Source organism: Indicator indicator, chromosome 13 (genome assembly GCF_027791375.1).
Source record: "Indicator indicator isolate 239-I01 chromosome 13, UM_Iind_1.1, whole genome shotgun sequence".
In the NCBI taxonomy this organism is placed as follows: Eukaryota; Metazoa; Chordata; class Aves; order Piciformes; family Indicatoridae; genus Indicator; species Indicator indicator.
Window position 1 is genome coordinate 22,624,550 of NC_072022.1, and position 15,280 is coordinate 22,639,829.

A 15,280-nucleotide genomic window follows, 5' to 3' on the forward strand; every position below is an offset into this window, starting at 1 on the left:
CTGGGTGGTGCCCCCTTGGAGTGAAATCATGGCTACAAAGAAAGTCAAGGGAAGTTTTCCATTAAGTCTAATGGGGATAAAGCTGTAGCTGATGAGGCAGACACATAAGTGATGTATTCCATTTCTACTTTACATGATTAATACAGGGAACCAAATGTCTGTATCAAATTCAGTGTCTGTTGTAGTTATGCCAAGTTTCAGGGAGCAGACAGCTGGCAAACAGTAAGGAATTTCTTTGGAAATACAAACCATTAGTAAATGGCCCTAATTCTTTTACTACCTTTCCACTTTGCTTAGCTTTTTGTCTCTCCTTTTATTCATTCCTACTATGTTTGCAAGGGCTTTTTCACAGTCATTTTGAGACGTGTTGGTGTGTACTGAAGAGAAGATAAAGCCCTCTTTGGTTGAGGTGACCAGCCCCACTGAGGAGCTGCTGGGCATCCTGCTGCATCCCACTGCCTTGCTCTTCAAAGGGAAGCTCTGATGTAACATTTCTGTGGCCAGAGAGCAAAACGAGTCCCATGGGAACAGCTTCATTTCCTTTGATGTTTGGTGGATTTGGCAGTTGAGCATCACTTGATTCACCAGCCTGGCAGAGAGCCGGGATGCCTGCAAAGCAGGTCAAGGCTGTCATAATTTCACTGCGGAACAAACCCACTTTCAGTCGCTGTTTCATAACAGCAGCTGAGCCTTTCCACTGCCCTGTGGAGAGGCTGGCCCCAGTGGTGGTGAGCAGGTGAAACCTGGCTCAGCACTTTGTGGTTCCCAGCCCCGTCTCAGTTCCTGGCTGTGCTCACGCACGCTCCACAGAGCTGCAGCCAAGTCAGCATCCTTGCTGTGGCTGCAGAAATGGAAAAAATACCCACCTGAGAAATAAACTGAAATTCTCTGCTGCAAAAGGACAGCTGAGTGGTGGAGGGAAAATCCCAGGTTGTCAGGTGATGACACTATTGTGGCTCAAGCCCTGCATAGAAACATTGACTTGGATGGACAAGGAGTGGCCAGATCCAGGGTGCACCCAGGACCTTGAAGAAGATTTTTCCAGAGGTTTGCAGCTGTTCTCTCCTCTCTTGCAGTCAGAGATTGAGGCAGTCCCTTCCCATGCCTACTACCACAGCCAGAGGAGATGCCATAAGCTAAACCCCACTGCTGGGGTGAATCTGTGGATCTGAAGCCTTCTGGTGTCTTCCCTAGGGCTGCTGGAATAACTTGATTTTGCTGTGCAGTAGTGTCTGGGTACCCTGCCCATGCTATGTGTATATATACATATGTGTGTATATATGCATGTAGATATGTACATACAGAGACACATTTTCTTTTGGAAGCCTGAATAGGAGTTCTGTATGGAAAAACTCTGAGACTGTGTTAGACTTCTTCATCTGACCCCACTGATATTTCCTAAATCTGAACTGACTGTGTTCCCAGCTCTCTGAACATTATCAGTGATGAAGACAGATCAAATGCAGATACAGATTCTGCTGAGCAGTTATGCTCACTTTATTCTCTAGAACTGGCCATCACCATAGAGCTTCTTTTAAGCTAAAGTAACCTAAATAGGCAATGTTCATTGTCAAGGGTGGGATTTTTGGGGTTCAAGTGAATTAATATCCCTGCTTAGTGTTCAGCAGGGATAAAAATGGTGGCGTGAGCCTGTTGGAGGTTGGTCAGCTGCTTGCAAGCAGCTACTTTTTGCAGGAGGACACCATGCTGGTTTTGCATGTGTTGAATAGACAACATTGGTCCCCCAGTTTAGCTCATGTGCCCCTGTGTTGGGCTGCCTGAGTATAATTCTGTAATGATAGATCTTCTTTCCTGCTTCCCACCCCATCCTACTCAGTTAATTGGCCTGAGTTAGAAGCCTCAGGATATAAGGATATAAGAGTAAAACGTAAGCATGCCATACATTGGAGCTATTAATAAAAAGGGTTTATTATCTTTGATACTAGGAGCTGTCAGAGCTGAATGAAATTGAGATAGCAGCTTAGAGTGGGTTTGCTTGCCTGTGTGGGAGGAAGGTGTAGAGACTGTTTATTTACAATTATTCCCTTTCTGGATAGCTGGTGCAAACCAGTGCTCCCTTACCCTGTTCAAAAATCCATGAGAATCCTTCTTGGCTTATATTTTGTTGCTGTTTCACTTAACCTTTAAACTTTACCTGTTGGATAAGCCTAGAAACAGCAAACTAAAACAGTTTGGACGTGTCTGAATGAAAGCCAAACCTCTGAGCCTTAGCTTTGATATATATTGCTCTGGAGCACTGGCTGGTTTTGGGGTTTGGTGCTTGGATGCCTGCAGCTCAAGATTAGCACTCATTATGTCTGATGAGGTGCCAGGTTGCTGCAGGATCCCAGGGCAGCCCCCACTGATGATTTTCATGAGCTTTTTTGCTAAGTCATTTCTGGTTTTGTTATGTTCTCAGAGTGGAGAAACAAGCTGTGATCTTGCTATTTTCCCTTCACCTGGAAGTGCTATAGAAGTCTTGAAGAAGAAGCAAAGGCTATTTGGTTACTTTCTATGCACCCTGCAGGACCTCCACCATGAAGACTGTTTTCACCTGGGTGACCCTTCCAGTGTTTCAAGTCCCATAGCCCAAAAAGTAACTTTGCTATTTCAGCATTTTGCCCTACTCTTCCCCAAGGTGGTTTGCCTGGGCATCCATCATGGTGTTTCTGTTGTTTACCCCCAGAAGCATCATTTGAATACTTTTACAGGTTTCACTCTGACCAATAGCTTGCAGAGACATCTAAACAAAGAGAAATCCTGTAGATATATATATAACTAAATGCAGGACCTGTGATTGCACAGCAGCTTTAACTGCCTGGGGCTACCTGTGAACAGGCTTTTACACCTTTGACAATAGGCTTGGCATAGTAATGCTGGATTTGAAGGTTTTCTGGATGGAGAGAGTTAAGCAAGCTTTAAGACTCTGCGATTTCAGTCTTTGTTTGAGACAGGTAATTCCCTTTGAACAAAGTTTTAGTGCTGGTTCGCCATTTCTAAGAGCTCAGATTGCTCCAAATTCCAAGTTCCACACTGAACACCTCATCTCAAGAAAACATATTCAGGGTGAGGATGAGCACTGAGGAGCAAGGCAGCTGCTGGAAGGAGATGGGAAGGAAATGTAATTCACTTTGGAGCCATAAGAAAGAGGTATGGCCACAACAGCAAAGGGTATATTTGGTGCCCAAGGCTGCAAGTGAGAAGGTGTTCTCTTACATTTGTGCTCTCTTTCCTAGCAATTTATCCAGTTTTCACCTCTTCTTAAACTGTCAGCTTTACAGTATGCATTTTCAGGAATAAGCACTGTTCATACAGCTTCTGTGCCGTGAAACTCTGAAAACTTGATTTCAACTTCAAAAATGTTATTATGCAAGAAAAGGAGAAAAATAAAGTGTCAGCATCATCTGTGCCTGTGGAATTAGCTGTTTAAAGCTAAGACCAACCTATGTTAGCTCAGTCAGGATGAAGCCAAATCAAGAGAGTTACCGGTTTTAATAACTTGAGGAGATTATACAGCACAGTTGTGAGTGCCATCGTTTCTTTACAGAGAACACATTAAACCCATGCATTTTGGCTTGCACCACAGTGCTGCATAATGCCAGTGTTATGCTGTGTGCCAGCAATTCAACGGGATGCTCCTTTCTTTGGATCACGTATCTGTTATCACTCCAGACAATGAGTATCTGATACAAAATAAAAGTGATGGATGCCAAGTGAACCAGTGAGTGGGGAGAAGATACTGTGGTTCATTGACTAGCCAAATTGCTTTGGGGGTATTTAAATGCATCCCTAGCTTTTGATTCTGCATGGGCTGTTATAGATGAATTCTGTGATGATTCAGCCTCGGGAAAATTAACCTGTTCTGTTCCATGTGGGATGCTGATGATCACAGAAGCAGGATGATGTGATGAGGGACTACAATGCAGTTTCCAAGATTAAAATGTGCTGGATTTGGATACTGATAAAAGTTATTTTATTGTTTAATTTTAGCAGAATAGTGTAGCTGTTCATTCTCACTAAGTGAGCAAAAATTGAGTGTTGATTGGAAATGTGGGCTGGGCTGTGTAGCTTCAGGCAGCAAACATTGTGCACTGCATCAATGCATTTGCTTGACTTGATCCCCTATTTCACAGCTTGGTTTGCCATTCCAACATGACAGAAACTGAGGTAGATTGATGAATTTGCTGCAGAAAAAGCAAAGCAGCTGTTAACTGAAGCAGGGAAAATCCCCCAACAAGTTATCTGTAAAAAAGTAAATAAAAGCCTGAATTGGCTTTGCTGGTGTTTGCACCCATCTTGTATTTTGTTCTGAGGAGGTTGTAACAGATCCATTAGTTTGCATAAACAAGGAAATGGAGGCTGATGGCAAAGAATGTGTTCAGAAAGACATTTTTGAACTTTTACATAGAAGTAGACACACTGGAAAATTTTTCAGGAAGAGTAGCTAAAATAAGATGTCATCATCCATATATATCTTGTCCAAATTAACGAGGAAAGTCTGCGCTTCCAGTATCAAATACCAAATTCTTTAAGAACAACTCCAGCTGTCATGAAAAATATCCAGGATGATGGTAAGTCAGTTTGGAAAATCTGATGCTGCTTTTGGAAAGTTCATACCTAGAAGAGATTTTGTTCTGTCTGATCAATCAGGTCAGCTTTCAACACAAGCTTATAGAAAGTAGAAGGCATCCAATTATCAGGAAAACTCTGTTATTCACTAATATAAAGGAATTCCTAACAAAATTTAAAATACTTTTTTATGTTGGCATGCAAAATGCGCAGACCAGGGCAATGCAGGGACACTGTGGGTTTTTTCTGATGGGTGTTTGCAATTGGAATTTGCTGCAGACAGGTCGTTGTCGTGCAGAAACTCTGACCTAGTGTGCTTGCTCTTACCTCGAATGAGTTTATGGTCAGCCATGAACTCATTACAATGTTTGGCTAACCCCCATCAAGTAGTTAAACTTGTACAATTCTGTGTCTTATTCTGCAGCTGTTAAGATGCTGGTGAAATAAAGTTCAACCTAAAGACATCTGGGAGGCTGAGGAGCTGAAAACCGTAAACATGGAGAATTATTTTTGCAGATAAGCGTGTATAAGCTGACAAGTAAAACATTTAAATTGAATATATGCTGTCAGTGAGGTGTAGTCAAATAATTATTGAAATCCAGGGAGCAGGAGAATATATCAGAAAACAGGAATATTGGTTAGTGGGAGGCCAGCAGGGGACAATTGGAGCCTTCTCTGCCTGCGGCTGCAACCCACCTCCAGCCATCGCCATTAGCCCAAATTATTGTCTGTTGGGCTGTAAAGTGTTATACATTCCATTTAATTAACACCTTAAATTTGATCTCGATGGTGTGGGAGCTCCTGGAGAAAATGAAATAAATTCACAACTCGTATTAACAAAGACAGTGTTTGCAGCGAGGTGGAAACCAACAAAATTGCCCTGGAAATGTTAAAATGCTCTATTGGCACAAGGAGTAGAGCCAAGTGAGGACTGCAGGCTGACTGTGCAGAGCAGCTGGCTGATGATTCTGACATGATTTTGGTGAGAGCCAGCAGGAGTGGGTGAAGGTCTCACAACATACCTGCGGACCTGACTGTGTCTGTAGCTACTGAGAGGATCTAGCACCGTCTCAAGTTTCCTCCTGCTGAAAGGGATAGCTCTCTTCCAATTCAGCAGCACAAGGAATGACACTGTATCATTGAGCATCGATGATTAATCAACAAACTAATTATCATTCCCTGAGCAGGCTCTCAGTAGCATTTCTGTCAGGAAGACTAAAGGCTGAGAAACAAGGTTTAGTATTCAGAAAATACAACTTGGTCCCCACATTGTCTGCCACAAGATGACCCTGTAGAAGGTTTTCATATTCTAGGAGTAGAAGGACTTCTATGTGTAATTGTGGTTGGTGACCAGTGTGAGACAAAAACCTTTAGAAAAGATGAACTTGAATTTAAAAAGAGAATGGAATGCATTTCTCTGTGGACCATGATGTGTATCCACCACTGGAGGCCCCTAGAAACATCTGGGGACATTTGGCAAGATATATGTATGTAGGGTTGGGTGTGCTTTAGGAAGAGGAATGGACTAAGTAATTCACCGAATAATTTTCCATCCTTATTTCTGATTATTATTATTATTGCCAAAGATACCCAGGAAAAGCAAAACTGCAGATTATTTTTATATAAACATGTTGTTCCTGCTTCTTTTATAGAGAAATGATAATTTCCTAAGTGGTATAATATGCAGAATATATTCCATGTGTCCATATTCTGGCTTTAGGAGCAGGGAATTGTATGGGTTGTGTTGTTCTCTCACTAGGCATTCTCAGTGGGCAGTGTTGTGTGCTGCCCCCCCTGTACCGAGGAACCACCTTTCATGTGAGACTTGAAACTCCTAACTCTTTGCAGCAGCTGGGATTAGAACCAACAGCATCCTTCTGAGGTCTCAGCTTGGATTCCTGCTCATGTTTCATGACAGGCAGTATCTCTTTGTCATTCAGCACACCTGCCCTGCTTGCATTTCTCATGTTATTGAGCTTGCTAGGCCCACCAGGGAGCTCGGTATGTACAATAGCCCACAGTGTCACCTCTGGCTGCTTTTTTGGATGTGCTTTGGTTTGGGGTTTTTTTTGAGGGAAATATTTTCTTTGTTCTCTTACTGCGTGTCAGATTAAAACCATGGCTGCAGCCATCTTGGAAGGAGTGAGTGACTGAGGGTGCTTGGTGCCACAGCAAGAGCAACCTGCAGGTGAAGCCTGCGGTGGTGCGCCTTCATCCACACCATGGAAATGGTCACTGGGAATACAGGAGCCCCAATCTGGCCACTGTGGCAATTCACCGTGCCAGGTGAGAGGCAGCCCCCCCGGGGTGCCCTCTGCCAGCACACAGCCAGCGTGCATCCTTGGGGCGGTAAGGGGACTCCGCTCGGTGTTTAACATATCAGCCGAGTCACGCTCAGCGCTCGCATCGTGCAGCCCTCGGCTGAGAACCTTCAGAGTAACCATGGGAACGCAGCTTTGCTTAAGCAGCGCTTGCGAGGATGCAGCTCACAACGAGCCAGGGGTGAGCGGGGCGGCTGCGCGGGGGTGAGAGCAATGCGTTCGGCTTTGCTTTCCTCTCCCCCCACGCTTCATCAAATGCAAGAAAATTGTGTAAATGAAGGACTATGATTTCCCTTCACCTCCACAGCTTTTCTCAGGCAGTCTGTCGCTGGATATCACTCCTGTGTTAAACACAACACCACAGGGCTCGTTTTCAAAATCAGATTTTTTTTGGGTGGGTAGATCAGTGATATGTTTCACACCCTGGGAACCCAGGCAAGCTCCAGCAACACGCATGGATCCAGAGTCATGGGAACTCCAGCTTCCCTGGAACCCTGGGGTATGTGCTCAATACAGAGGTCAGGGAGCACCTAATGGCCATCTCCATGTCTCCTAAGGTAATTTTTTAGGGTTTTTGCTGACAGTAGAGTGTGACCCCTGAAAGATAATTTTGGTGCCTGTTTTCTTGCATCCTCTGATTTATGCTGTGATGACCACAGAGTTGATGTCAGAAGTACAGGCTCACAGTGGCAGGAAATTTATTACCACAAATTAATGCATTTCTCTCCAAGTCTGTAAAGTGACATAGGTGATACCAGTGTTGGCTTCTGCAACAGACACTGGTGGGAGCCAATTGCAGCAAGTTGCAGCCATAACAGCTGTGAACTCTGCTCTCAGAGTGGATCAAAGATGCTTTATCTTGGTTGCTGTTCATGTTTTCTTCCAGGATTTCCCATATTAAGAAGTCACTGTAAGACAGAGCTCAGCTGAACACGAAGCTTTCATTCCCCTCTGCACAACACCCCAGGCAACTCTAGGATCCAAACTTCTTTGAGCATTTTGTCCCTAATTAATGGACATATTTAAGGACATGCTCAATTACAAATGAGCAAATGTGCTCCAGAGCCACCTCAGGGAGGGGCTTCCCTAAACCTGCTCTCCCTTCCTGGCTTTGGTGGGAGCTATAGGATAAACGGGTTTTCAGAAATGTTAATGCAAGAAACATTCCTCCCCCTCTCACCTTTCACACTCTTTCTTTAGTGTGGATGTTTTTTTTTTTTTTTCAAAATTTTAGTCGTCCACATGCATGACTACAGGCTGAACCAAAGCCAGGCAGGTTGGTGGATCCATTCCCACAGACCTATGTGAGCTTGGGTAATCAGCTAGTGCATTGGGGTGTCAGAGCTGTGCTAAGAGGTCTCAGGGCACTCTCAGGTCAGCCTATTGGGTAGCAAATGGCAAAGCATGTTGGATCAATAACTTGCTTTCATCTCCTCCAAAACAATTGCTATTTTGCCCTCTTCCCTCTATTTAGTTCTTTTTTGGTCTTTCCTGAATTACTGTTTTCTGCAAAGAGTGAAGCAAAAAATCCATCTAAAGCAAAGAGCATGCACCAGCTATTGCCTGCCCCCTCAGGAGAAACCATTTGGGAACACTGTAATATATACAAGTATAAATTGCTAGAGCTATTAAGCAGTGAACTGAGACAAAACTGAACTTGCATCCTCGTTTAGCTGCTCAACACAACAGTGTGATAAATGCAAAAATATGCTTCTTGGAGTACTAGAATGGTAGAGATTTAGGAAGCAGGTTCGATTATTTTTCACATGTTGGGTTACTGCTATGATATTCTGCCAGGGTGCTGTGGGCAGGGAGTTTGGTTTCACATGGGGATGTGCAATTTGGATCTGTAGAAATCTCTGTGAGACGTGCATAGTCACCTCCCAACGTCACATCTCTGCTGTTGCATTGTAGAATGGAGTGGAAAGAATTCTATGATTTTATGATTGATCCATTAAAGCAGTCTGCTAATTCCTTTGCTAAGACTGAGTCTGGGCAGGATTCCCAGTCACTAAACTTCATCACCTAATCTATTGTTTGAGAGTCATTCAGGCAAAATGGAAATTCTCCCCAGCCTTTCACTCATACGGCCCTGCCCTCCATAAATAATGCTTACTTTAGGGAGCATTGTTTTGCTTTCACAACTACACCCAGTATGGGACTCGGACCAAAACCTCAGAGCCACAGACTTTCCATCCTTCAGGATGGTTGAACATGCATCTGACTATTGGAGATCAGGCTTCCCACCCATTCTCCAACCTTGTCTCAACATATGGGCAGTCTGAGACTGGGCAGCCTGGGGAAGTGTGGGCGTTTGAGCTCTTTGCTTTTAGCAGACACATGCTGTGAGATGGAGAGTGTTGCCTGCCATTCTTCTCTGCAGTGCTAGGGCTGGATCCAAGCAGAACATTTGGAAGGCAGTGAAGGCTGAGAAGGACCTGGGGCAGAGCTTACTTGGCACTTCAAGGTTTGGGGCACTGACCTCAGGGAGCTGGTGGCATCCAAGTGCTATGTGCTTCATCTCTGTAAGGAAATAATAGGAAGGTAAAATTACGATGATAATAATACTTCTTTTTTCATCCAAGGATGTCAGGGCTTGTACATTGAGGCCAGGTGGTTATTTTTACTCTACTTTTGTTTTTTCACTTGTAGTGACAGCAGCAGAAGGTGCAGCTTAGCTTTGTTTTCCTCCTCCTCCATCAGTTGCAGTCTCTGTTCACACAAGCCCTTGACTAGGAATGAAAATATTAGCAAATTGAGCTGAGAGCGAAAAGATTCTTCCACAAGATGGTTTTGCTGTGTAACCCCCTCTTTGCTAACAACAAGAGTTTCGTTGCAGGATAACCAATAGGGCACCTTTGGTGTATATGTTTGCACCTTGTGGGACAAGCCGCACTCCAAGACCCTTTTGAGAAGGGGGAGAGAAGGAAAGATGCACTGGTGAGCTGTAATTCTCCCTCCCTTCCCACCCGCTGGTCTGAGGAGAGAAGAGGCAGGGAATGGTTTGGGTTGCTTTCAAAGTGGTTGTCACCTTCTAGGACTATGTTTTCCTTTGTTTGTGAAAACACCTGAGACTGTGTGACATCTCTGCTGCAGAGAGCATCTTGTGCCCAGCTGCTCATGTCATTGTAGCACATGCTGGACTTTGCAAATAAGAAAATCATGGCATGTATCCTCAGGAGGTGTGACTACCTTAGCTGCCCTGAAGGCAGCTTGAAGAATTGCTAGCTGCAGCACTGGCCCTTATTCTAGCTGCAGAAGAGCACGTGCTGTGTGAATGACATGATCTGAATCTTAATCAAATCTGGTTTGCATCACTTCACAATTCTGGCTCAGCCTCTGGGCTGGATTTTCCTCTTGTTTCCAGGGCTGAAATCAGGATCTGTGCTCTTTTTGGGTGGGCTGGGACGACACCCGACATATACCAGGGAAGGCAGAATGGCTTTGAGTGAGGACTCTTACCTGGTAGACCTGTGTTTGGGACATGCTTCCACCACAGCAGTGCAGGCAGAATGCTTGGGCAAGCTATGTCCCCAGCATCAGACTGGGGACAGAGCTGAGCCCACCTGCAGAGTGGTTGCGATGTTGGTTGTTTTATCAGTGCTATGGTTTAACACCAGACAGTAACTAAACACTGTGCAGCTGCTCACTTTTCCCACCTCCCAGTGGGATAGGGAAGAGATAAAAATCTGTTTGAGAATTAAAATAAAACATAAAAACAATAATAATAAAGTAGAAGAATAATAATTGTAATAAAAAAGAGCATGACAAAACTAGGGTGAAATAAAACCCAAGAAAAGACAAGGGATGCACAGTGCTATTGCTCATGGCCACTGACAGATGCTTAAGCAGTGATCTGCCCACCCTGGCCAACTCCCCCCAGTTTAAACTGGGCATGATGGTCTATCATATGGAATATTCTTCTGGCTAGTTCAAGTCAGCTGTCCTGGACATACTCCCTCCCATCTTCTTGTGCTCTTCACACAAACAAACCATGGGAATTTGAAAAGTCCTTGATCTCCTAGCAACAACTAAAACCACCAGTATATTATCAGCATTCTTCTCATGCTGAATCCAAAACAGGGCACTATTCTAGCTACTAAGGAAAAAAAATTAGCTCTGTCTGAGACAAAACCAGGACAATCAGGAAGTCAGGTTCCAGCAGTATGGAAATCTCAATTTTCTTCTGAAAGCAGGTGATGTCAAGTCCCTTTAGGGAGGAACTTCTTTTTCCCACCTTGTAAGAGAGGCGGGTAAAGATGGCCACGCTGTGCTAGGGAGCAAGGTAGGATTCAGCTGGAATTTTCCCTGGGTACCCTGTTAGTCACCCAAAGCACCACTTCCTAAGCTGGAGCTGTTGTAGCCCATGCAGCACTGATATAGGGAGGCTGCTGATGTCTGTGGCAAAGGGACATCCCAAATGGCACTATGAATGCCTGAGAGATGGAAGCAGGCTGGGGCAGGGTTTATGCCAGCCCTTTTCTAAGCCCATTTCTGTTGCACTGCACAAAGTAATGGGGCACAAATCTATGTTTGTTGAAATGATGATGCCAGGTTTTGCCTAACATCATGAAGATACTGGTCGACTTTTTCTGTTTTTTAGCAGGAGTTTACCTTATAAAACCAAAACAAGCATATTAGTGCGCTGATGGTAATGTTGTTCCAAGGTGGATGAAGAAGATTCAGAGAGTTGGATCTCATCCCTTTTTTTCTGGTATGCTGAGGGATTTTGGCCAAGTCTCTTGCCCTTCTGCGTCGTCTTATTTTCCTTGGAAAACAAAGACAAAAGTGCTGTGTTCAGCTGAAAGGACCCTTTTTTATTCAAAGACTTGTGTAATACACAGAGTAAAGGGCTAAGGAAGGGCAGATAAGTGGCATGTGGTTAAGTTATACAGCAAAGCAAAATAAAAGATCCAAGCCTTTGTACCCATATGTAAGAATTATTTGGAGTCACCAGATGGCAGGACTCTAGACCAAATTTGGTTTTGCTCTGCAAACCAAAACACAGCATCTTTTACAAATTGTCTGCCAAATGGGATGTGGACCTTCTTAAATGCCAGGAGCATTAAGAGTATCATCACAAAGGACCTAGGTGTAGAAAGTCTGGGAGACATGATAAATAATCAGCAAAACCTCCTGCCAGGCACAGTGGTTGCAGAGGGTTCTGCTGGCTTTAGAAACATCTGGCACAGGGCAGTGGCAAGCTGTGTTTTTCCAGGATTTCCACCATAGAATCATAGAATGTTAGAGGTTGGAAGGGATCTCCAGAGGTCATCAAGTCCCATCCCCCTGCCAAAGCAGGATCACCTAGGGTAATCTGCACAGGAATGTATCCAGTCAGGTTTTGGAAAGTCTCCAGAGAAGGAGACTCCACAACCCCCCTGGGCAGCCTGTTCCAGTGCTCCATCACCCTCAGACCAAACAAGCTTCTCCTCATGTTGAGGTGAAATCTTCTATGTTCAAGCTTGCACCCGTTGTTCATCGACTTATTATTGCACACCACTGAAAAGAGATTGGCCTCCCCCACTTGACACCCACCCCTCAGATATTTATAGACATTGATCAGATCCTCTTTCAGTCTTCTCAAGACTGAACAGCCCCACCATGATGGGTTGTATTTCTGGGAGAGACACTACAGCGCAAGCAGGACACTGTGCTTGGAACTGGGTAAGGAGACCATCAGGGCAGCTAATTGCCGTGCTCTTTACCTTGCCCATCTGCAAGCTTGGAGTCTCAGCTGTAGACCTCAAGATATTTTACTAGGTGGCAATAAAACAATCCGTATTTTCCACTTAAAGGTGCAGGTAGCATCACTTTTCATTGCCTGCATGGTGTAACAGTATTCAGGTCATCATGGCCTTTCTAAAGAGGCAAGAAGAAATGGATAGGACTTCTGTGGGATGTCTTTGCTAGCAGCTTTCCTTCTCTTTAACAGAAGACATCAAAAGAGACTGCAGAGAACTTAGAGTAGAGACTAAAGGTGTAGCACCAGGATAAATAAAGCACAGAGTCTTTTGGATTTAGAGGACATCCCTTCATTTTTGCTTAGTACAGTACAGTCCTTCATTTTCCAGTTTTCATGACAAATCTGACACAGATGATCTTCTCCTTTAATGCTGAGATGTGAGTACTGCCAGATGCTCAGTTCTGTAAGAGCATGCAGTTTTGATCAAACCAAACCAATTATCCTACCAGAGTGATAGTTTACCATGTGGAGTGTATCCATCTTGCACAACATTGGTGGAGTCTTTTTAATTCTTTTTCCTTTTCCTTTTCCTTTTCCTTTTCTTTTTCTTTTTTCTTTTTCTTTTCCCCTTTTCCTTTTCCTTTTCTTTTTCTTTTTCTTTTTGTTTCTTTTTCTTTTTTCTTTTTCTTTTCCCCTTTTCCTTTTTCTTTTCCCCTTTTTCTTTTTCTTTTTTTTCTTTTTCTTTTTCTTTTTGTTTCTTTTTCTTTTTCTTTTCCCCTTTTCCTTTTTCTTTTTTCTTTTTCTTTTCCCCTTTTTCTTTTTCTTTCTCTTTTTCTTTTTCTTTTTCTTTTTCTTTTTCTTTTCCCCTTTTTCTTTTTCTTTTTCTTTTTCTCTTTTTTCTTCCTTTTCCTTTTACTTTTACTTTTACTTTTCCTTTTCCTTTTCCTTTTCCTTTTCATTTTCCTTTTCCTTTTCCTTTTCCTTTTCCTTTTCCTTTTCCTTTTCCTTTTCCTTTTCCTTTTCCTTTTCCTTTTCCTTTTCCTTTTCCTTTTCCTTCTTTCCCTTTCCCTTTCCCTTTTCCTTTTTCTTCTCTCTCTTTCTTTTTTTTTTTTTTTTTTTAAATACAGATGTCTTTTTCAGACCTATACCATTATTTGATTAGATTACTACTCTGCTAGAGAGCAAATGACACACTGCCAAGAAGGTAAGCTGCTTTCAGCTAAATAAAGACTTAATTGTGGCACAAGTAATTCAACACACATAATAGAAGACAAGTACATTCAGTCTGGAAGATCGATGATGTTGACAGCTTTTGAAAATTGTAAAACGCAACTGTTATTAGAGCAAGGTGGTGGGTGAGAGACAACATGGTCCAAAGTAGATCTTGTCAGCAAGGCTAATATATATATATCTCGAATGACTTGAGAGCTGCTGAGGAGGAAATATAGCTGGTTTGAATCTGCTGATCAGGTGCAGGATGATTAGGAGCTGGTTGCAGAATAACTTTTGGAAATGCCAGGCTGTAAAATTAGAATGAAATGAGGAGAGAACTCAGTGATATTGCAGTGTTAGTTCTGTGGGCTCTAAGTGATGCCTCTGAACACTGTTTATTTTCTCTTTAGTTGCTGAAGTGGTTGAGCCAGGTTTATTCCCCTGTACCCCAGGGCAGAGGTTGTGCAGACTGGGCTTTTGGAGGTGACCAGCTTCAGCAAACCCTGTGGCCAAGCTCATATTCTCTCATGCAGCAGGCTTGAGAAAGAGAATCTTCAGCCCAGGAAAGGAAGGGGAAGGACATTGCGGTAAAAATAATCTGGACTGCTTTGCAAGTCACTTAAAATCTTGAAAAGAACAGCTTATTTTTTTAGAGCCCATTGGAAAGTGTTCATCAATGGATTTTTTTTTTTCCTTAAGGTCACATATTTCCTGAAAGGAAATTACTCCTCATTCTGAGAGTCTCAAATTCACTGTCACTATCACTTTCCTAATGTGTGGCACTGAAAAATGCACTTGGCTTTAACTTTTCAGCTCTTCTGATCAGCATCGCCCTCTTTTCTTATGACGCTTTTGTAGTTGTTTTCTTTCCCAGCCCTCTCCCTCTCCAATTCTTACACTGTTGTTGGCTTCCTTCACAGTGAGCTCCCTCTGTGACTCTTCTCCCAAGGTTCCTGAATGAACTCTCACATGCTTCTACACCTAGCACCCTTCAAGACTCTTTTTTTTTTTTTTTTTTAATGCCTTTTGTGCTTCTTGCAAGCTCCGTGCTCTAAGCCCCTCTCCACTACCACACTCTGCCTTCCCTGCTGGAACGCGAAGCACACTCTGCTGCAAAAGATGGTGCGTTAAAGGGATATGTTAAATTTGAACTGCCAAGGGTTTGCCAAGGACTGACAATTTTTTGAATGCTCATCTCACAATATTATTTTGCCTTGTTACACGGTCTTTTGCTTTGTTGTGGCTTTTCTTAATTAGCTTTTGACTTGCTGCTGTGAAAATTCGGAAGTAAGAGTTTACTGATCTCTGAAACAATTTCCAGAATTGGAGAAAGCATGGCAGAAATTATCCTGGAAATCAAACATTAGATAGTGTGATAAATATTGATTTGGAGGTATATTTACCTGCTTCCTTTAGGTAAAGACATGTCTTATACAATAAAAGCAATACAAGATCTGACCTTTCCTCCTTATGAGATGCTTATCTTATAGCT